Raw genomic sequence first — 22596 nt, 5'->3', positions numbered from 1 at the left:
GATTGTCTACTTGTTAGCAATTTTGCCGAGGATGTTGTAGTTGATCCGTGCATGCTATGCTATTGTTCTTGTCATGTCTAGCTTGTATAATGTGTATTCTTGATGGGTGTATGCTTAGATTGTCATGCCTTGCTCTGTAGTGAGTGCATCGAGCTCGAAAACATGCCTAGTTGATATATGTTTTCAGCATGCTCCAGTTTTCACTAAGTCTGAGAACTGATTATGTTTTTGCCATGTTCACATGCTTGCAATTGTATTTTCTGATCCCTTTTGGCTCAAGGTCACTAAGGGACTTTTGTTAAGCTCTTTGAGTAGCTCCATGCCATGCTTTACTTTGCCATGTTCAGGCCCTGTAGCATATAGTTTTCATGCTCCGAAGAGTGCTATCTGATCTGAAATTCCAGACAAGTGTTAATTTCACTAAGTCTGAGATCTGTTTACCAAATGCATTTTGCCATGCTTGTTTGAACCTGTTAATGGATGAATTGGCCGTAGCTCAGTGCTAGACTTTTGTTAAGCATCATGAATGGATCCCTTCCATGTATTTTGTTGTCATGTTGGGTGTTGTAGCATGTTCATCTTGTTGCATTTAGATGGCTACTTGCTGTAAATCGCAGAACGTGGTCATATTTGAATTGCTTGCCATTTCCAAACTGTAGCTCCGATTCCGGCGTTATTTATATTGTTTTCAAGAGATTTCATCTCACCTTTCCAGTGGCACGCTTGGGATTCCAAGTTGAGGCCAGGTTCATGCATTCCTTATCAAATCTTGCATATGCATCGCATACCGCATCTCGCATATCATACCATGTTCATGTGTTGGTTGTTTACTATGTTGTGTGCTTCTTTCTGGTGTTTGCTTCTTCGGGTTGGTTTCGGTAACGTCGTGATTGTGAGGATCCGTTCGACTATGTCCGTTTGTCTTCTTCATGGACTCGTTCTTATTCCTTGCGGGATTTCAGGCAAGATGACCATACCCTCGAAATCACTTCTATCTTTGCTTGCTTAGTTGCTCGCTCTTTTGCTATGCCTATGCTGCGATACCTACCACTTGCTTACCATGCCTCCCATTTTGTTAAGCCAAGCCTCTAACCCACCTTGTTCTAGCAAACCGTTGTTTGGCTATGTTACCGCTTTGCTCAGCCCCTCTTATAGCGTTGTTAGTTGCAGGTGAAGATTGAAGTTTGTTCCTTGTTGGAACATGGAGATGTTTTTCCTTGTTGGAACATGTTTACTTGTTGGGATATCACTACATATCTTATTTAATTAATGCATCTATATACTTGGTAAAGGGTGGAAGGCTCGACCTTACGCCTGGTGTTTTGTTCCACTCTTGCCGCCCTAGTTTCCGTCATATCGGTGTTATGTTCCCGGATTTTGCGTTCCTTATGCGGTTGGGCTATTATGGGAACCCCTTGACAGTTCGCCTTGAATAAAACTCTTCCAGCAATGCCCAACATTGGTTTTACCATTCGCCGCCTAGCCTTTTCTTTTCCCTTGGGGGTCGCGCGCCCAAGGGTCATCATTATTTTAAACCCCCGGGCCAGTGCTCCTCTGAGTGTTGGTCCAACCTGTTAGCTGCCGGTGGCCACCAGGGGCAACTCTGGGCTGGCCTACCCGTAGACAATCTGAGTGTGCCCTGAGAAAGAGATATGTGCAGCTCCTATCGGGATTTGTCGGCACATTCGGGCGGTGTTGCTGGATTTGTTTTAACTTGTCGAAGTGTCTTGTTGTACCGGGATACCGAGTCTGATCGGAATGTCTTGGGAGGAGGTCTATTCCTTTGTTGACCATGAGAGCTTGTGATGGGCTAAGTTGGGACACCCCTGCAGGGCTTTGAACTTTTGAAAGTCATGCCCGCGGTTATGGGCAGATGGGAATTTGTTAATGTCCAGTTGTAGAAAACCTGAACTTGACCTTAATTAAAATGAATCAACAGCGTGTGTTACCGTGATGGTCTCTTTCCGGCCGAGTTCGGGAAGTGAAGACGGTGTTGGAGTTATGTTTGACGTAGGTTGTTATAGGATCACTTCTTGATCATACTTTTAACGACCGTGCTTTGCCTTCTCTTCTCGCTCTCATTTGCGTATGTTAGCCACCATATATGCTAGTCGCTTGCTGCAGCTCCACCTCTTACCTTTTACCTTACCCATAAGCTTAAATAGTCTTGATTGCGAGGGTGCGAGATTGCTGAGTCCCTGTGGCTCACAGATACTTCCAAAACCAGTTTGCAAGTGCCGATGTTATAGAGCAGGTCATGCAACCAAGCTCAAGGAGGAGCTCGATGAAGATCTTGTCCTTCGTGTTGTTTCGTTCTAGTTGATTAGTAGTGGAGCCCAGTTGGGGTCGATCGGGGACCTTTGTCGCATTTGGGGTTCTTCTTTTATTTTGGTTCCGTAGTCGGACCTTGAGTGTATTTGGATGATGTAATGCTTTATTCATGTAATTGTTTGAAGTGGCGATTGTAAGCCAACTATGTATCTTTTCCCCTATTGTATTACATGGGTTGTTTGCGAAGATTACCTCACTTGCGACATTGCTTTCAATGCGGTTATGCCTCTAAGTCGTGCTTCAACACATGGGAGATATAGCCGCATCGAGGGCGTTACAAGTTGGTATCATAACTCCAAAGTTAAGCGTGCTCAGCTTGGAGTAGTGTCAGGATGGGTGACCGACCGGGAAGTTGCTCTCGGGTGCGCACGAGTGAGGACAAAGTGCGCAGAAAAAGACCAATATTGATCTATGGGGCCAGTCTAGATCCTGCCAGGAGTAACGACCACCGGCGGGTGTGTCCGGGGCGTTACAAGTTGGTATCAAAGCCGACCCTCGCGGTTACACGGATGTTTGCGGACAGGTGCACGGTCATGTTGTTCATGACGTTTGTGACCCACCGTGGCACACGACATGGTACATGTACCGGACTGGATGCACAGACGTATGTGCCAAGAGGAAACATTCATGTGGCCCGACGAGGACATCGGTTCCTCTGAGTGGGGGTTTATGTGATAGCCTGGCTTATTAGGGATGATAGACTACTCATATCAATAAGGAATTCCTTCTTTTCCGGGAGCCCATTCGGACAGAACTCCAAAGTTAAGCGTGCTCAGCTTGGAGTAGTGTCAGGATGGGTGACTGACCAGGAAGTTGCTCCCGGGTGCGCACAAGTGAGGACAAAGTGCACAGAAAAAGACCAGTATTGATCTATGGGGCCAGTCTAGATCCCGCCAGGAGTAACGACCACCGGCGGGTGTGTCCGGGGCGTTACACCTACCTAAGGATTGAATAAGATTCTTCAAGTAAGTTGTCATCGGTGCAATAAGGCAATAAAAAATTGCTTCTAGAAGTGTGAGATCATATAGTGTAAAAGAATATTGAGCATTGTATGAACTTGGATGGCAAAGAATAAAAGCGACAGACTGCATAATAAAGGTTGTCATCTTAAGGGGGAATACAACATGACGTTCTCTTGCACTAAGGGATTGAGCATACAAACAAATAAGCGCATGGCAACCTCTGCTTCCCTCTGCGAAGGGCCTATCTTTTAATTTTATGTATTTACTTTTATGCAAAGAGTCAAAGTTTTTCTCTCTATTCCTTTTTATTTTTCTCCTTTGGCAAGCATCATGTGGCGAGGAAAGATCTAGGCACATATGTCTAGTTGAATATGGGTAGCATGAGTTATTATTGTTGACATCACCCTTGAGGTGAATACGTTAGGAGGCAAAACAATAAGCCCCTATCTTTCTACGTGTCCGGTTGAAACATTTTGCTCATGTGTATGCGGTGAGTGTTAGCAATAATAGAAGACTATATGATAGTTGAGTATGTGTGTAAGTGCATCTAGTGCCCCTTAGTGATTTTGGTGTATTGAAGACTTATCGGTTAAGGGACTAATGTGTTTGTGAGTATACACATGTCTATGAGTCTATGATTTACAGAGAAAGTCGATCCCTAAAAATGAATGTCTTCGATTGAAGACTTTGGATTTCTGAAGACTTTGAAAGTGAAGAAATTGGTGTGACCTTGAAGACATGGAATCCATTAGAGGAACATGAAGTGTGAAGACTTTTGTTTTCGTAGTTTCATTTTCTCTTTCTTGAGTCATAGGAAACACCGTAGTGTTAAAGGGGGTCGAGGAAATACTAAGGAAAAATTTCCAAGTGATGCTCAACTCAATATCATACACCTACCAATCCCTTCGAGTGAAGCCATTGGAAATCTCATATAGTTCAGTCAATTTCTTCAGTGATAGAGATGAAGTTCTTCTGGTCTCTGAGAAATTTGTTCTGACTGAGGAGTTAGGAATTCGCCAGTGCGGATTGCCTACAGAGTGAGGAGCATGATAGCCCTGTGGAATTTGATACTCAAATTTCCGACCATTGCTGTGCTATGCGCCAACCGTCCCAAAATATCTACCCACCTAACGGTCATATCATTGAAGGGCATTTATGTCTTATCATGTCGGGATACTCCCTAGGGTATAAATAGCCGCCCCCTACAACCACTAGCTGGTTGGATGCTCTGAGAGAAACTAACACTTGTGATTTGAGAGCATCCCATCCTCCAAGGACTTTGAGCGAAAATCATCAAGTGAGGAAACCCAAACCCAAACACCTACAAACCCAAAGTGATTGAGCATCACTGAAGATATTGATCATGTGTGGATCCAACGCTTGTTACCTTTGAGGACTGTGTATCTTCCAGACAGTTAGGTGTCATGGTCTGAGCCTCCAAGAGGAAATTGTGGATCGCCGAGTGACCTAGTTTGTGAAGGTTTGGAAGTCACCTGAAGACTTACCACGAGTGATTGGGCGAGGTCTATGTGACTTTAGCTCAAGGAGAATATGGTGAGGACTGTGTGTCCTCGGGTTTAAATACCTAGTTGCTCCAACCAGACATACAACTGTCATAGCAGTTGGAACTGGTCTACCAAATCATTGTCTTCACCAAGCCTACTGGTTCTATTTCCTCAACTCTTTCATTTCTTCATTACTGTGTTGGGTGCTTGTTCATATCTGTTTGAAGACTTCGACTGAAGACTTTCTCCATTTCCTTAGTTCAATTTCTTCAGTCTGTTTGTCTTCATCCTGTGTTATCCTGTGCTTACGCTTCTTGTCTCTGTGTCTGTTTTCATTTCATCATGATGTTCATGTTTATGTTATGTTATGTATGCATCTGAGTACTTATTCCGCTGCAAGTAGTTCTTCGCTTAGGAATTTCCTCACCCTGAAATTCCTCAGTGAAGAATTCTTAAAAATCGCATTTTCACCCCCCTCTAGTCGACTTAACGCACCTTCAATTGGTATCAGAGCAAGGTACTCCCTTGTTCTGTGTGATTTTGGTTTAACCGCCTGGAGTTTTAGTTATGTCAACCGCAGGAATGAAGACCGTGTCATGCCCCATCTTTGACGGTCACGATTATCCCAAGTGGAAGGTCATGATGAAGAAGTGCCTCATGGCGATGAACAACGAGTTGTGGACCGTCACTGAGATTGGTCTTACCAATTTGTGCAAGATGGCGGAAGCTGATGACATTCGCAAGTACACTCTTCCAACCTCACGGCGAAGGACGTCATTTGCTCTTGTCTGTCTCAAAATCAGTTCAGGAATAGCATGCATCTCAGCCATGCAAAGCTTATCTAGGACCGACTCTCTGAGGTCTATGAAGGTCATCGAACTCGTCATGATCCTTGGTTTGAGGATTTCAAGGAATCACTCAAAGCTATGACATTCGAACCAGAATCATCATCCTCTACACCATGCCTCATGGCAAAAGGTGCTAAGGTAACTGAATGCTACCTATCTGAGTCCAGTGATGAAGAATATAGTGATGAATTTGGACCCAACTATGTAAAACTTGCTTCCCTTGCCACTAAACAACAAAGAGCTTTGGAAAAAGTTCAATACATGCTTGATAAGAGTGATGATATGTTGGGTGAAGAGATGGATCAGTCGAAAGCTTTGGCTGAAAGTCTTCAGAGACTTCAGTCTAAGTTTGACAACCTTCAAAGTCATCATAAAACTCTCTTATCTCATCATGAGAAGCTTTCTTATGAAGTTCTTCAAAGAAAGCAAGATCTTGAAAAGCTAAGGGAGAGTTATGAAGATCTTCAGAAGGAGCGTGATTCATTACTTGCTCAGCAAATCAGCGCTACCCAGGAAGATTTCATCCCTCCATGTTTGAAGGGCATTGAACGTGAATCTGCTAATTCTTCACCTGAATGTTCAAATGCTTCTTCTGCTACAAATTCTTCACCTGTAACTGCTATCACTAATTCCTCATCTGAGGACATTGCTAGTATCACTGATGATGTAGGGCTGAAGGAATTGTATATGACAAGCATGTATAAAAGTCTCAAAGGGCATCAGATTCTTTGTGATGTGCTTAAAAAAGCAGATCCTCAACTAGAACCCTAGGAAAGAGGGTATTGCCTTTGTGAGGAAAATCAATGCTGATGGAACATATTGGAAGCCTGAGCAGTACCCCAAAACCTCATGGGTTGCTGCAAAGGGACCTCCAGTAGATCCATCTACTCTATTTGGCTTTACATGTGAATCTCCTCATTCTTCTGATGAGTCATTTGACTCCAACTATAAACTGTTCAAAAATCAGAATGGTGAAGTATTTGCTAGATATGTTGGCACTAATTGCGGGAACAGTTCCCCTATGAAGAAAATCTGGGTTCTCAAAAGGTGCCTTGAAAATCTTCAGGTGAATGTCATCATGACACCACCTGTGAAGAATAGGAACCCCGGATCAAATTCTTCATACGGACCAAATTCCTCACGTGGATCAAATTCCTCAAAAGGATCAAAGTCCTCATATGAACATTATTGTACTAACACCTCTATTTCGCAGGGAAGAGCTAAGGGCTATGAATATTAGCATTATTCTTCTAACCATTATGTTCATAAGTCCTCAAAGAATTTCTCTGCTTATCATATGCTTATCTAACTCCTCATATGTGAAACAAAGTGTAATGGCTTCTATGCCACCGTTCTCTTATGGAGCTCACAGAATGATGAACTCTTTGCCACCCCTTCAGATGTGGGTGGTAAAGAAAAGGAACTAATCTCTTATGCAGGGACAGGTCTCCAGACGAACTTAAACGTCTGATGAATTTGCTGGAGACCTATATATGCTTGAAAGGACGCAAGCTAATCATGAAGAAATGAACTTTCATTTCTCACGCTCTCATTCTGTTGTCTGTTCCATTGCTTGATGAAATTGATCTGATGAATTTGATGTCATATTCTTCATTGATGAAGTATATGAGTTCGTAAGCTCCACTAATTCATCTGTAGGATGATCAACCCAAAGCCAATGAGTGGGTCCTTGATAGTGGATGTATGATACGTCTCCAATGTATCTACTTTTCCAAACCTTTTGCCCTTGTTTTGGACTCTAACTTGCATGATTTGAATGGAACTAACCCTGACCGACGATGTTTTCAGCAGAATTGCCATGGTGTTATTTTTATGCAGAAACAAAAGTTCTCAGAATGACCTGAAAATCAACGGAGAATTATTTTGGAATATATAAAATACTGGCAAAAGAATGAAGGCCAGGGCGCCACACCCTGTCCACGAGGGTGGGTGGCGCGCCTGCCCCCCTAGGCGCGCCCCCTGCCTCGTGGGCCCCCTGGTGCTCCACCGACCTCAACTCCAACTCCATATATTCACGTTCGGGCAGAAAAAAAATCAGAGAGAAGGATTCATCGCGTTTTATGATACGGAGCCACCGCCAAGCCCTAAACTCTCTCGGGACGGCTGATCTGGAGTCCGTTCGGGGCTCCGGAGAGGGGAATCCGTCGCCGTCGTCATCATCAACCATCCTCCATCACCATTTTCATGATGCTCACCGCCGTGCGTGAGTAATTCCATCGTAGGCTTGCTGGACGGTGATGGGTTGGATGAGATTTATCATGTAATCGAGTTAGTTTTGTTAGGGATTGATCTCTAGTATCCACTATGTTCTGAGACTGATGTTGCTATGACTTTGCTATGCTTAATGCTTGTCACTAGGGCCCGAGTGCCATGAACTCAGATCTGAACCCTTTATGTTTTCATCAATATATTTGTGTTCTTGATCCGATATTGCAAGTTATAGTCACCTACTATGTGTTATGATCCGGCAACCCCGAAGTGACAATAATCGGGACCACTCCCGGTGATGACCGTAGTTTGAGGAGTCCATGTATTCACTATGTGTTAATGCTTTGGTCCGGTACTCTATTAAAAGGAGGCCTTAATATCCCTTAGTTTCTGCTAGGACCCCGCTGCCACGGGAGGGTAGGACAAAAGATGTCATGCAAGTTCTTTTTCGTAAGCACGTATGACTATATTCGGAATACATGCCTACATTACATTGATGAATTGGAGCTAGTTCTGCGTCACCCTATGTTATAACTGTTACATGAATGATCGCATCCGGCATAATTATCCATCACCGATCTAATGCCTACGAGATTTTCACATTCTTCGCTTAGTTACTTTACCGTTGCTACTATTACAATCACTACAATACTACTACTGTTACCTTTGCCACTGTTACTGTTATGATCATACTACTTTGCTAGTAAATACTTTTCTGCAGATATTAAGTTATCCAGATGTGGTTGAATTGACAACTCAACTGCTAATACTTGAGAATATTCTTTGGCTCCCCTTGTGTCGAATCAATAAATTTGGGTTGAATACTCTACCCTCGAAAACTGTTGCGATCCCCTATACTTGTGGGTTATCAAGACTATTTTCTGGCGCCGTTGCCGGGTAGCATAGCTCTATTCTTTGAGTCACTTGAGATTTATATCTGTTGGTCACTATGAGGAACTTGAAAGACGAGAAAACCAAAATTTATCCCTCAACTACAAGGGGAGGTAAGGAACTGCCATCTAGCTCTGCACTTGATTCTCCTTCTGTTTTGAGTAAGCTTGCGACACCTAAACCTGCTTCTGCTATTAATTCTGATATGTCGCATGTTATTGATGATGCCACTTCTGCTATGCATGATACTTATGATGAAACTACTTCTATGCTTGATACTACTGTGCCACTAGGTGAATTTCTTGATGAACAACTTGCTAGGGCTAGAGAGAACGAAATTGTTGAAACTGATAATATTGATGAAAGTGATGATGAAGATTCTCCCCCTAGATATGAATTGCCTGTTGTGCATGCGGGTTATGTTATGGATGAAGAAACTGCTAGAGATTTTCTTGCTTGCAATGATAGGAATGATCTTAAGAAATTATTAGTTAAGCTGAAAGAAAAATCTCTGAATACTAGAATCAAATATGACCCTGCTTACGCTACTTCACCTATCTTTGTTACTGATAAGGATAATGAATTCTCTATTGATCCTAAGATAATTACTTTGGTTGAATCTGATCCTTTCTATGGTTATGAATCTGAAACTGTTGTGGCACATCTTACTAAATTAAATGATATAGCCACCCTGTTCACTAATGATGAGAAAATCCGCTACTATTATATCCTTAAATTATTTCCATTCTCATTAAGGGTGATGCTAAGACATGGTTTAACTCTCTTGATCCTGGTTGTGTGTGTAGTCCCCAGGATATGATTTATTACTTCTCTGCTAAATATTTCCCTGCTCATAAGAAACAAGCTTCTTTAAGGGAAATATATAATTTTGTGCAAATTGAAGAAGAGAGTCTCCCACAAGCTTGGGGGAGGCTTCTCCAATTACTTAATGTTTTTCCTGATCATCCTCTTAAGACAAATGAAATACTTGATATCTTTTATAATGGACTAACCAATGCTTCCATAGACCACCTCGATAGTTGTGCTGGTTGTGTTTTCAGGGAAAGATCAGCTCATGAAGCTGAAATTCTATTGAATAATATGTTGATAAATGAAAATAATTGGACACTTCCTGAACCAACTCCTAAGCCAACTCTAGAGAAAAGGGGTGTTCTATTTCTCAGTCCCGAAGATATGCAAGAGGCAAAGAAAACTATGAAAGAAAAAGGTATAAAAGCTGAAGATGTTAAGAATTTACCTCCTGTTGAAGAAATACATGGTCTTAATTTGCCGCCTGTTGAAGAGATTCATGGTCCTGATAACCCGACATAGGTAGTAAAGGTAAATTCTCTCTATAGATATGATAAAGCTGAAATCCCGCCTACTAAGTTTGCTAGCCAATGCTTAGATGAGTTTGATTACTTTATGGTTAAGCAAGAAAACTTCAATGCTTACTTTCATAGAGAACTAAAACGCAATGCTTATATGATTGAACACTTGAGTGATTATATGTCTAGAGTTAAAGGTGAACTTAAGCTTATTAGTAAACATGCTTCTATGGTTACCACTCAAGTAGAACAACTACTCAAAGCTCAGAATGATTTGCTCAATGAATTGAATAGTAAGAATAATGACTTCGATGTTAGAGTTGCAAGTAGGGGAGGTAAAGTGACTCAGGAACCTTTGTATCTTGAGGGCCACCCTAAGAGAATTGAGCAGGATTCTCAGAGAACTAATGTTGATAAACCTAGTCCTTCTAAGAGGAAGAAAAAGAGAAATGATAGGACTTTGCATGCTTCTAGTGAACCTGTTGTTGACACACCTGAGAATCCCAATGATATTTCTATTTCTGATGCTGAAACACAATCTGGTAATGAACATGAACCTAGTGACAATGTTAATGATGATGTTCATGTTGATGCTCAACCTAGCAATGATAATGATGTAGAAAATGAACCTGCTATTGATCTTGATAACCCACAATCAAAGAATCAACGTTATGATAAGAGAGACTTTGTTGCTAGGAAGCACGGTAAAGAAAGAGAGCCATGGGTTCAGAAACCCATGCCTTTTCCTCCTAAACCATCCAAGAAAAAGGATGATGAGGATTTTGACCGCTTTGCTGAAATGATTAGACCTATCTTCTTGCGTATGCGTTTTACTGATATGCTTAAAATGAATCCTTATGCTAAGTATATGAAAGATATTGTTACAAATAAAAGAAAGATACCGGAAGCTGAGATTTCCACCATGCTTGCTAATTATACTTTTAAGGGTGGAATACCAAAGAAACTAGGAGATCCAGGAGTACCCACTATACCATGCTCCATTAAAATAAAATATGTTAAAACTGCTTTATGTGATCTTGGAGCCGGTGTTAGTGTTATGCCTCTCTCTTTATATCGTAGACTTGATTTGAACAAGTTGACACCTACTAAAATATCTTTGCAAATGGCTGATAAATCAACTGCTATACATGTCGGTATTTGTGAGGATGTGCCTGTTGTGGTTGCAAATGTTACTATTTTAACGGACTTTGTTATTCTTGATATTCCCGAGGACGATAGTATGTCTATTATTCTTGGAAGACCCTTCTTGAATACTGCAGGGGCTGTTATTGATTGCAACAAAGGCAATGTCACTTTTCATGTTAATGGCAATGAGCATACGGTACACTTTTCGAGGAAACAACCTCAAGTTCATAGTATAAACTCTATTGGGAAAATTCCATCGATTATTTTTGGAGGTTTTGAATTTCCTCTTCCTACTGCCAAAAAGAGATATGATATTCTTATTATTGGGGACGTGCATATCCCCGTTGAGGTAACTTAGTGCTATTTGAAAGTTCTCCGATTTCATGCAATTCGGAATGAGTTTGTTAACAAGACCTGATCAACCTTGTTAGTGGATTCCTTTTGATGAGCATGAGATGGATGAAGTTAGAAAGCACAACTCTCTGTACCCTCCTTTTACTTTCTGTTATTTAGTTGAAATAAAGTAAAATTAGTATTTTCTATCTGTTTTCTGAATTATCCATGCAATAAAAAAATACTTTGAAAATAAAAGTTCTCCAAATGCCCTGAAATTTATATATGTTTTTCTAGAATATTTAAGAATATATGGCACTGAGAACATGTCACGGGGAGCTGGAACCTGGCCACAAGGGTCCATGGTGCGCCCACCCCCCCGGGCGCGCCCCCTGCCTCGTGGACCCACGGTAGCTCCCCTCCACTTATTCCAGCCACCACACACTCCCTCTTCCTACCAAAAAATCACCAATCAGCTCAAACACGAGTTCTAGCTCATTTTGCTGCCATTTTCGATCTCCTAGCTCAAAGCACCTCTCACAAAACTGCTTTGGGGGATTGTTCCTTGGTATGTAACTCCTCCAATGGTCCAATTAGTTTTGTTCTAGTGCTTTATTTATTGCAAATTTTTGCTACTTAGGTGACCCTGTTCTTGAGCTTGCATGTCAAATTTATTTGGTCCCAAGTAGTTCTAATGCATGATATAGTCTCTAGGCACTTGTGGGAGTAGTTGCTATCAATTTTGTTGGGTTTGGTTCACTTTTATTTGAAGTTACTAAAAAATTTAGAAATTTTCAGAAAATGATGAAGAGATTTTTGAGGGGTTCTTCAAGCCGAAGCTCGAAGGATAAGCAAAGTGAAGAAGAGGAGAGGCCCAAATATAATCTCCCTCGCACCATGGAAATTCGGCCGTGTGAATGGCCTTGTGATGATTTCTTGAGATGAGACGGGATTTATGATGATTTTTATGAGTTGGCTGACAATGCAGGCCTCACCGACTTCCTCTGCGACCAACGTGAACAGTATCTCTTACTCACTAATATTTTTGTGCAAAATTTTCATTTCCATGCTAGAAGGTCACCACCTTCGATGGATTTCTATTTATATGATGAGTATAAGGAGATGCCTCTCTATGAATTTTGTGAGGTTTGCAAGTTGCCCTTTTCGGGCAGCATAGAGGAACCACATCATAATGATGTGGAGGGGTTTATTGATACAATTGATGTAGGGGAAACTAGGAAGGTTTCCGATGCAAGAATTACTAGCATATATTTTCCTATTTTACGTTACTTTGCAATATTCGCTAGTTGATGCTTGATCGGTCGCGGAAATTGTGGCAACCTAAGTGCCCCTGATATTGTTATTTTGTGCCATGCTTTGTTCCGTGATGACACATTTAGTATGGGCGTTATTGTTGCAAAGTGGTTAAATCTTAACCATACTAAGGGCCCCGTCTTGGGAGGCATTTTTAGACTATAAGAGTATGGTAGCACATGATTTTATCGTTAAGAATAAGGAAAATATACTTAAGTACAAGCTGATATTTGGTAAGAACCACCCTGAGACTATCACTTTGCCTGCTCCTTCCTTGTTTGACTTGTCTGCAGACAGGTACATTGTTCCGCCGGAGGCCATTCACGCCTACCGAAACCCCGCACCAGCTATAGAGCCAGAGCCGGAACCACAATTTGATCCTTCACGATAGTCTATTTACCAGTGGGATCCGGAGGAGATTTCCAACCAGTGGCAACCCGAGGCTTCTTCTCAGTACGACTCCAGTTACAACTTCGGATATCCGCCAGGCCAGCCTTGGTAGTAGACCAACTTAGGCCAAAAGCCTAAGCTTGGGGGAGTACGTATTTCTCACCGACATTACATTTATGTTCACACACTCATGCTAGTTGTTGGTGCTCATACTCTTTCATTGTACTATACATGCTAGTTTATTTTCCTTTTTATGCTTTCTTCTTGTGTGTTTGAAAAACCTTAAGAAAAACCAAAAAAAAATAGTTGTAGCTTTTAGGTAGTTTACTTCCATGTTGTAGTGGTAGTAATTAAAAAGAAAACCAAAAAAAGATTTTATGTTCTTCTTTTGCTTGTTGGGAGCTTTCCCGTGTAAATAATTTTATTTCATTTCTTTTCTTTGGGGGTCGATAGGAGAAGACCATAATGAAAATGTTGAAGTGGCTCTTATATGCATTATTGTTGATTTAACCAAGAGCCCATATTGCCTTGTCTTCTCCTGTTTATTGAATGCTTGCAGATTCCAGCTTAGTCCAATGCACGTGCACTATTATTATTATACACACCGTTCGGTCGTGCAAATGAAAGGCAATTATGACGATATATGATGGACCGATTGAGATGAGAGAAGCTAGTATGAACTCGACCTCTCTTGTTTTTGTAAATATGATTAGCTCATCGTTCCTGATTCAGCTTATTATGAATAAACATGTCTGCAATGACAATTAGAGATTATAGTTGCTTATGCCATGCTTAATTAGCTAGGAGTTTATAATGGTTTACCTTGCGTGCCAACATGCTATTAAAATGGTTGTGATGTGGTATGATGGGGTGGTATCCTCCTTTGAATGATTTAAGTGACTTGACTTGGCACATGTTCACGCATGTAGTTGAAACAAAATCAACATAGCCTCCATGATATTTATGTTCATGGTGGATTATATCCTACTCATGCTTGCACTCAATGTTGATTAATTTTAATGCTTATTCATGACTGTTGTCGCTCTCTAGTTGGTCGCTTCCCAGTCTTTTACTAGCCTTCACTTGTACTAAGCGGGAATGCTGCTTGTGCATCCAATCCCATAAACCCCAAAGTTATTCCACATGAGTCCACCATACCTTCCTATATGCGGTATTTACCTGCCGTTCCAAGTAAATTTGTATGTGCCAAACTCTAAACCTTCAAATGAAATTCTGTTTTGTATACTCGAATAGCTCATGTATCAATTAGGGATGTCTGTATCTTCCATGTTAGGCGAGTTATTCTCAAGAGGAGTGGACTCCACTCCTCACTCATGAGAAAATAGCTGGTCATCGGGATGCCCAGTCCCATGCTTTAAGCAAACCAAATCGAAATAATTGCAAACAAAACTCCCCTAGGGCTATTGCTAGTTGGAGGCACTCGTTGTTTCGAGCAAGCCATGGATTGATGCTTGTTGGTGGTGGGGGAGTATAAACTTTACCATTCTGCTTGGGAACCACCTATAATGTGTGTAGCATGGAAGATATCGCCATCTCTCGGTTGTTATGTTAACAATGAAAGTATACCGCTCAAAATAGTATTTATCTTTATTTCAAAATCAAGCTCTGGCACCTCTACAAATCCATGCTTCCCTCTGCGAAGGGCCTATCTATTTACTTTTATGTTGAGTCATCACCCTATTATTAAAAAGCACCAGCTGGAGAGCACCGCTATCATTTGCATCCATTACTATTAGTTTATATTGGGTATGACTATGACTGGATCTCTTTTACCATGAATTACAATGTCTAGTCAGTCCTTGATCTTCAGAGGTGCTCTGCATTTATGTTTTGCAGTCTCAGAAAGGGCTAGCGAGATACCATCTTGTTATATCATATTATGATTGTTTTGAGAAAGTATTGTCATCTGAGATTTATTATTATTGCTCGCTAGTTGATTATGCCATTGATATGAGTAAACATGAGACCTAAATGTTATTGTGAATATGGTTAGTTCATAATCTTTGCTAAAAACTTGAATGCTGGCTTTACATATTTACAACAACAAGAGCAAACAGAGTTTGTAAAAGTTTTTCTTTATCACTTTCAGTTTATCAATTCTTGAGGGCAAGCAAAAGTTTAAGCTTGGGGGAGTTGATACGTCTCCAACGTATCTACTTTTCCAAACACTTTTGCCCTTGTTTTGGACTCTAACTTGCATGATTTGAATGGAACTAACCCGGACTGACGCTGTTTTCAGCAGAATTGCGATGGTGTTATTTTTGTGCAGAAACAAAAGTTCTCGGAATGACCTGAAAATCAACGGAGTATTATTTTGGAATATAAAAAAATACTGGCGAAAGAATCAAGTCCAGGGGGCCACACCCTGTCCACGAGGGTGGGAGGCGCGCCTGCCCCCCTGCCTTGTCGGCCCCCTGGTGCTCCACCGACCTCAACTCCAACTCCATATATTCACGTTCGGGGAGAAAAAATCAGATAGAAGGATTCATTGCGTTTTACGATACGGAGCCACCGCCAAGCCCTAAACTCTCTCGGGAGGGCTGATTTGGAGTCTGTTCGGGGCTCCGGAGAGGGGAATCCGTCGTCGTCGTCATCATCAACCATGCTCCATCACCAATTTCATCATGCTCACCGCCGTGCGTGTGTAATTCCATCGTAGGCTTGCTGGACGGTGATGGGTCGGATGAGATTTATCATGTAATCGAGTTAGTTTTGTTAGGGTTTGATCCCTAGTATCCACTATGTTCTGAGATTGATGTTGCTATGACTTTGCTATGCTTAATGCTTGTCACTAGGGCCCGAGTACCATGAAATCAGATCTGAACCCTTCATGTTTTCATCAATATATTTGTGTTCTTGATCCGATATTGCAAGTCATAGTCATCTACTATGTGTTATGATCCGGCAACCCCGAAGTGACAATAATCGGGACCACTCCCGGTGATGACCGTAGTTTGAGGAGTCCATGTATTCACTATGTGTTAATGCTTTGGTCCGGTACTCTATTAAAAGGAGGCCTTGATATCCCTTAGTTTCCGCTAGGACACCGCTTCCACGGGAGGGTAGGACAAAAGATGTCATGTGTCGTGGTTTTGTCACGGCAGATGTCCTAGAGAAAGGACTTAGTCGTGGAGCCATCGCTACGGGTTAACTTAAAGGGGTTAAAGCGGACAAGGGACGCAAGAGAGTTTATACTGGTTCGTCCCCATGTGGTGAAGGTAAAAGCCTACGATCCAGCTGTTGTGGGATTGCTTGGGTTTCGATGACCAGGGAGCGAATACGCTTTGCCTGAGTCTCGAGTTGTTGTCTGTCTTTCTTGAACCGCCGCCGGGTCGTCCCCTTATATACATGGGTTGACGCTCGTCGGTTTACAGAATCCCGAGGCCGTCTCATAAACGTGTCCGGCTCGGTCTCTGCTCTTTCTATCTTACAACACAAGTTTACATGTCAATAACGGTTTATGTCTACAGGCCTTAAACCGGCTTTGGGCCCTGGGCCTTCATAAAGCGTCACCGTCTGTCTTCATGGGCTTCAGATATAATGAACTCCTATGGGGTTAACCCGGCCTCTCCTGGCCGGTTTACGCCCAGTGGTAATATCCCTAATATTAGGCCCCAGATTGATTTGAACTGGTTCATGTCAATCCTCAATACTTAAGAAAATTTCTTCTTCAACATCTTCACATAATCTTGTAAACCGCCGTGATGTCACCTTCCAGGACCATGGTAAACTGCCATGACGTCATCTATTATTTAAAACTGTGTATAACCCATCTTCATTAATGGGCCTCCGAGGATCGAGGCAACAGAGCTGTCACACACCCCATTTTTCAGGCTCCTTGATTCTCGCGCCTGCCTTTTATCCATTCATCTTATAAATAAGGCCGAGGGGTCACTTTCACTTTTCCCCCTCATGCCTATTCGCGTCGTCATCTTCCTCGCGCCGACCGACCCTCGAGCTCTGACACCGCCGTTGTCCTTCGCCTCTGCTCCGACAAAGGCTGCTGCATCAACCTGACCGTATCAGAGAAACGCGGTGATCCTCCGCTGCTTCCTCCTGCACCAGTAAGTTCCTCTTTCCTCACCCCAGATCCGCCATTAGGGTTCGGTGTTCTTCATGGCTTGAAGTTGTTCCTCTTTTAGCAATACTAATGGCCATTTAGATCTGATTGTTTTCAGCGCCCTTTGTAGTTTAAACTCCTTTCTTCTTGTTTAAGGCATCTGCTTGATATCAAACTCATCTGAACTTACTGAACTGTTTGAACATTTGAGTTCAGACCAGAATATATTTTGATTATCCAACGCACGGCAGATCTGAAATTCCCATGCCAAACTGTGGAACTTGGTTTTCCTTCACTTATACATATTTAGACTTATACCTTTAACACCAGATTAGGCGGTTTAACCTTATAGAAAAAATGATGACCCAATAGATACCATTAGTCCCCTGTTGAACCGCTAATGCATTCATCGTTGTATTGTTTCCATTATCAGACTCCGGTTTATGAATAACCAATTCCGGTTTAACAATATGCTTGCATCCTTATACCGTTGTATAGTTGTCCACTATAAATCTTAAACCGGCAACAATCATGTTTCAGATTTTCATTGCCATGGCCAAGCAAGTCTATGAATGCAATTGGGCTCCTTCTCGAGTAACCGAAGAGCAGTTAAACAATTCTGTTAAAACGGGCATTTAGCCAAGAAAGATGTCATCCACTGGAGGGTCCCTGGCCCGGAAAATCCTCCTATACCCAAGGATGGAGAGGTAGTTGTGTTTGCTGATCACCTGAGTCGAGGTTTTAGCCCTCCCGGTTCAAAAAATTTCTGGGATGTATTGGCCAGTTTTCAACTGCGCCCTCAAGACATCGGTCCAAATTCTGTGACCAACATCTGCCACTTCCAAGTCTTCTGTGAGGCTTATCTACAAGAGGAACCTACCATCAAACTGTTTAGGGATTTCTTTCACTTAAACCGTCGCACAGAATTCACGGATGGACCCAATACTGAATTGGGTGGAATGGCGGTTCAGAAAAGGAAGGAACTCACCTTCCCTCATCCCAAGCTCCATAGTCACCCCAAAGAGTGGAACCAGACCTGGTTTTATTGCAAGGATACATCTCCACCTGATGAAAACCCCCTGCCGGGTTACCGCCCTGAACGCATTAGCAATACACATCCTTTTCCTTAGAGGTTGACTGCAAAAGAAAGTGCCAACTATGCTCCTCAACTATCAAAGCTTAGAGCCTTCATGGCGGCGAACGGTTTGACAAGAGTTGATCTTGCTCGTTGTTGGATAAGCTGGAGTATTCTTCCCTTAAGCCGGCGCTCTGGTTTGATGTGTGAGTACACGGGGAGTTTGAAGGATGCTCAACGACACATTGACATTCATCTTACAGATGCGGAAGTCAGTGAGGATGTAAAGAAGATGCTGAATGAACCGGAGGCTGTCTGTGCCCAAACCGGACTACTCCCTTTCTGCACTTCCAACAAACCGTCCGCTGTAAGAATCATATAATCTTTTCATCTTAATTTCCTTTTGTCCAAATATTCTCTAAAAGCGTGATTATTCTCTGACAGGGTAATGATCCGTTCTGGAACAAGAAACCTCAAGAAAAACCGGCAAAGCCGCAAGACAAAACGGCCAAGCCATTTCGCCCAAAGACCAAGGTTGTTAAGAAACCTGCCAAGAAAAGGACCACTGCATCCTCCGAGCTACCAGCTGATGACGATGTGGGTAACCCGGAATCAGAGGTAGAACTTGACTCTCTTGGTTCATTTTTCATACACCTCATTGACAATGATTATTATCAGGACGACGCTGAAGGCAGTCATGCTGATGATGTAGAGGTAATCATTCTTTCCTCCGATTCAGATCCTCTGCCAACATCAAAAATCCGTCGAGAAAACCGGAAAGTAAAATTTTCTCACCCCCTTGCTTACTTGGACCCAAACCTTCTTTTGAAGACACAGCAGCACGAAGCTCGCCGCACAACCCGGCACAGCGGCCAGGTAGTTACCTACGACGGTTTACCAAACACTCCGGTTCAGAAACGCTAATCAGAGGTCTCTTATCCCCTTGACACTTCATGCCCCAAAGCGGGTTGTTTCCGTCAGCCTCTTAACCCGTCTGATTCAAATTATCAGGGTACTTCTCACTCATCTTCTGGCGAGTCGTTGGCCACAAAGCTTCCACCGCTCAAAATAGTTCTTGGGTGAGCCATACACTTATTTTTTATCCTTCATATGTTATTTTAATATATACTATACTGATCCTCATGTTTATCTTTCTCAGCGCCAAGCCCAGACCCAGCAAGAAGGCTCGGTTGAATAAACCGGCTGATGATGACGTGGCTGTTGAACCGGAAAAAACTCCAGATCCTGAAGAGACCAACGTTGATGCCATACTGAATGACCCACCGCCTCAAGATCATGACTTTGTTGCTGAGCAGGTAGAAGTTGACACCACAAGCCATGCTGACCAGCCAACCAGCCCTGTCCAAACTGATGACAAACCGACAAGTCCAGTTAAAAATACTAACAAACCGCCAAACCCAGTAACGGCTGCTGATGACAAAGATGATGACATTATGATTACTGGCACTGGCCATACCACTCCTGGCAATCCTGTCGCTTTGTCAAAGCATACTGCCAAAGACGAGCTCTCTGTAATTGGCAAAGGCAAATGGAATGCCGATTTGTCAAATTATGCCCATGTGAATGCTCAAGACCTTCACTCCGGTTTCTTGAACCGTCTGTACACCAGTTGTGACTATGAACCGGTTTGGTAAATTTGATGAAGGAGCGATATGAGGTAACTACATAAGTGTTTCTCTCTTACATTCAATTGCAGCTTATCAACTCCAGTAGCCCCCAAGTGACGGTTTAGGATACCAATCTAAACTGGGACTTAGTAACAATTTCATGTTTGCAACAATGCATCTTAACTTCTCTGATGTAGCCCCCAAGGGCCGGTTTAACTTTATAAAGATGAACCGGGACTTTGTAGAAGAATTCCCATATCAGCAATTATGAGCAAACACACATTAGCCCCCAAGTGCCAAGTTTAATACTTGTATTGTGCTTGGGACTTGTAAAAATTTCTGATAAGGAGCAAATATGCATTAGCCCCCAAGTACCAAGGGCATAACTTGTTATGTGCTTGGTACTTCAAATATGTACTGTCAACTCATTATATATCTGTCTCTTTATAGGCTGAACTGAGCAAGAAGGAAAGCCAAACCGCTGATCTGCAAGAGAACCTCAAATCCCAGCAAGCCGAAACCTCCAAAGCCAGGGAGGAGTTGACCAGCGCTTTAGGCGTTATGGAAAAACTGAAAGAGGGCTTCAACAAGGAGCGGGCGGATTGGGAGACTGAAAAATCCGCTTTGATAAAAAGGACCGAGAACGCAGAAGCCGCTCTTAAACCGGTGGTTGATGAACTGACCAATGTAAAGCGGCAGATTCATGCCATGATTGCTGTTGTATTCGGTAAACATCTTGTCCTTGTACTTTCAACATGTTTTCCCATGTGTTGTCGGTTTACTGATGTGTACAATGGTGTAGGAACTCGTATTAGCCATCTGGGCTCTGATGTACAGAAGAAGCTGAAGGCTGCCTACACTCTGATAGAGCAGTTGTACACCGGCGCGCAGCGGATCATCTATACCGCTTCACACAATAAGCCTCCTCCCACCTTGATCAAGGAAACCTTAGAAAGGTTATTTATGCTTCCTGCTCGGGTAGAAGAGCTAAAAAAGTCTGCCGCAAGAGCGGGCGCTCTGACCGCACTAACCCGGCAAAAGCACGGGTACCTGACTTTGATCCAGTAGAAGCGGCCCAAGGCTATCCCAGCTTGAAAGAAGACAGAACAGAATTTGGCAATGATGATCTCCGAACCATAAACCGGGAAGTATGCCCATTGTCTTGTCAACTAGCTAAAGAGGCGAATCTCTCGTACTACCAGGCGAGTTATGATGACAAGAACAGACGGATTGCTGCACCAATTCCAGAAGCGCAAAATCTTATCCCACCAATCCGTAAGCACACTTATGCCCCTGACATTGAACCGTCCATGCTTATAAGTGATGAAGCTGTATTCCAAGCCCTAACTGGGATCGACTGGGCAACTGTTGACTTCCAGCCACTTGGTAGAGAGGAGGGAGTTGAACCGGTGCAAGATGACCCGCAGCCGTCAGGCCGAGCTGGTGGCGAATCATGATCCGGAGGCCGGTTTAGGCTTCTTCATGCTGCAACACGTATTTGAGAAAACAATTATCCTTTTGGGCATTGAAACGCCTTGTAATAGGCTAGTTAAAACACTTGGTCTTTTATGCCTTCGTGCATATTTATCTGTGACTGATGCTTGCTTAATCCGACATGCTTAAGATATGATGTTCATAATCCATAGCCATTTATTCAAGTTGTTCCTGCAGATAAGAAGCTTAAAGCGCCCTGGCGGTTTACCACCGGGCGGGTCATGATACCCAAATATATATATATACAACCAAGGTTTATAACCAAGGTTGTAAAAGATAACCAAATATGGAAATATATGATACCTGTGACCTTTAGGCATAATGTTGGCTGACCAACTTCGTAGTGAGGGGCATAACCCTAATCTGGAGTATAAGTAACTCCTGTTATATGATGTTGGTTGACAATAAAACCGTTCTGGGTTATGATAAACACCGGTTTATTCTATACTGGTGACTTTGAGTCAAAACCAGACCGGGTTGATAGTCTCCAGATTATAACTTGATCATGTACTGACAACTTGTAGTTGATAGCCTAACCGGGTAGATAAACACCGGTTTGAAAACATCACAAATCTTATCAAAAGAAAGAAAAACTTAGCAAAAGGCAAATAAAACCGTTGTAGTCGAGGCTTTTCATGGGCTGCCAGGCCCCAAATTCGAGGCTTTTCATGGGCTGCCAGGCCACTGAGTAAACCATTTTTGCAAAGCCTTTTAAGATGGTCCTCAATCCTTAACCAATCATCGTTTTAACTTGACAAGTTCAGGGTATTTATTTTAGAGTAACTTGTCAAAGTTTGAAGGGTCATACCAGGTTTACCTAGGCGGAGTGACTTACTTAAATAGGCAGGTTAACCCGGGGTTTTAGGTATATACACTAGGCTTCCAAGCCATGGCTTGATAGCCTATTACAAGTGTAGATTCTAAGTTCATTTCGATAGCAAAGAATCCCCAAGTAACATTTTGAGCTGTGCTCAGTGGGTGCCTATGTTTGAGTTGTTGTTTTACAACACTCTCTTTGGCCCCGGATTGATTTGGCTTTGA

At 42.5% G+C, this 22596-nt stretch overlaps 1 pseudogene; it reads left to right on the top strand.

Annotated features, from left to right (window-relative positions):
* The first annotated feature begins 5380 nt into the window (after window positions 1-5380).
* Window positions 5381-21129, top strand: LOC119272159 (annotated as a pseudogene).
* The last annotated feature ends 1467 nt before the right edge of the window (window positions 21130-22596 follow it).

The sequence above is a fragment of the Triticum dicoccoides genome, chromosome 3A (genome assembly GCF_002162155.2).
Source record: "Triticum dicoccoides isolate Atlit2015 ecotype Zavitan chromosome 3A, WEW_v2.0, whole genome shotgun sequence".
Classification (NCBI taxonomy): domain Eukaryota; kingdom Viridiplantae; phylum Streptophyta; class Magnoliopsida; order Poales; family Poaceae; genus Triticum; species Triticum dicoccoides.
Note: the sequence above shows the minus strand (reverse complement) of the source record. Positions and strands in the feature narration are given on the sequence as shown.